Source organism: Carlito syrichta, unplaced genomic scaffold, assembly GCF_000164805.1.
Source record: "Carlito syrichta isolate Samal-C Ts95f unplaced genomic scaffold, Tarsius_syrichta-2.0.1 Scaffold309682, whole genome shotgun sequence".
In the NCBI taxonomy this organism is placed as follows: domain Eukaryota; kingdom Metazoa; phylum Chordata; class Mammalia; order Primates; family Tarsiidae; genus Carlito; species Carlito syrichta.
This window is the reverse complement of record NW_007253778.1, coordinates 451,114-452,059: the sequence shown is the minus strand read 5'-3', so window position 1 is coordinate 452,059 and position 946 is coordinate 451,114.

The window sequence follows — 946 nt, the reverse complement described above, 5'->3', positions numbered from 1 at the left end:
CCAGTCCCTGGAGGCCCAGGCAGGGCCACAACCTAGCAGTACAAGGAGGGGGGATTCAGGCCACACACTGGGGGTAAGGTGTTGGACTAGATCTTCAGGATCCAGTCCTTCCCGATTCGCGAATCCATCCCTGTGGTGAGACGTTGCCAACATTTTTCTTGGACCTAAGGTACTTGACCCTGGTGCTGGGCACAGGGAAATGCTCGAGACCGAGCACCGGAGCTTCTGTTTGGTGCCAACCACTAGAGGGACCTCCACCCCAGGTCGCGGGATACGAGAGCGGCGAGACTAGGGTAACTCGGGGCTTTCCAACCTAGGAGGGGGGCGACTCAGAGACAAGAAATGTGCCTGCCCTCAGGCTAACCTCAATTCGATGGGAACGCGCGCGGGCCGTGGAAATCCGGACGCCTCGAAGCGTTGCTGCGCTGGGTGTGCCTCTAATACGGGTTTTCTGTGATTCTCCCTCTCTTTGCAATTCCCTCACAAATTTCTTTCTCCTTTCTCGCTTTCATTCCCTTCGGCCGGGAACGGCGTTGAAGGGCTGGAAAGGCCCGGGAGCAGCAGCGCGGAAGCGGCTGGGACCTCCGGCTTGCGAGAAGGGTGCAGGAGGAGGCGGTGAAATGAGCGGGGCGTGGCTTCAGGAGGGGGCGTGGTCGTCTGAGAGGCGGGCCTTGGGGCCCGGACTCCGAGCGCAGCCCGGAGGGCGGGGACAAGGCAGGTTCGAGGGGGCGGGGCTGACGAGGCAGGTTCCTAGGGAACAGAAGCCGGGGTGGATGGTCCCAGTGGCCAGTGTAGGTGCCCGGAGCGGGGGGGGAGGGGGGGTTGGGGAGGGGCAGCGTGCCAAAGGGGCGGTCCCTGAGGAAGGTCCCGGGGGCAGGGGAGCGGGCGCTACGAGACAAGCCTCCCGCGGGTCCCCGCCCCCGTCACGTGGGCGCCGGACCCGGCC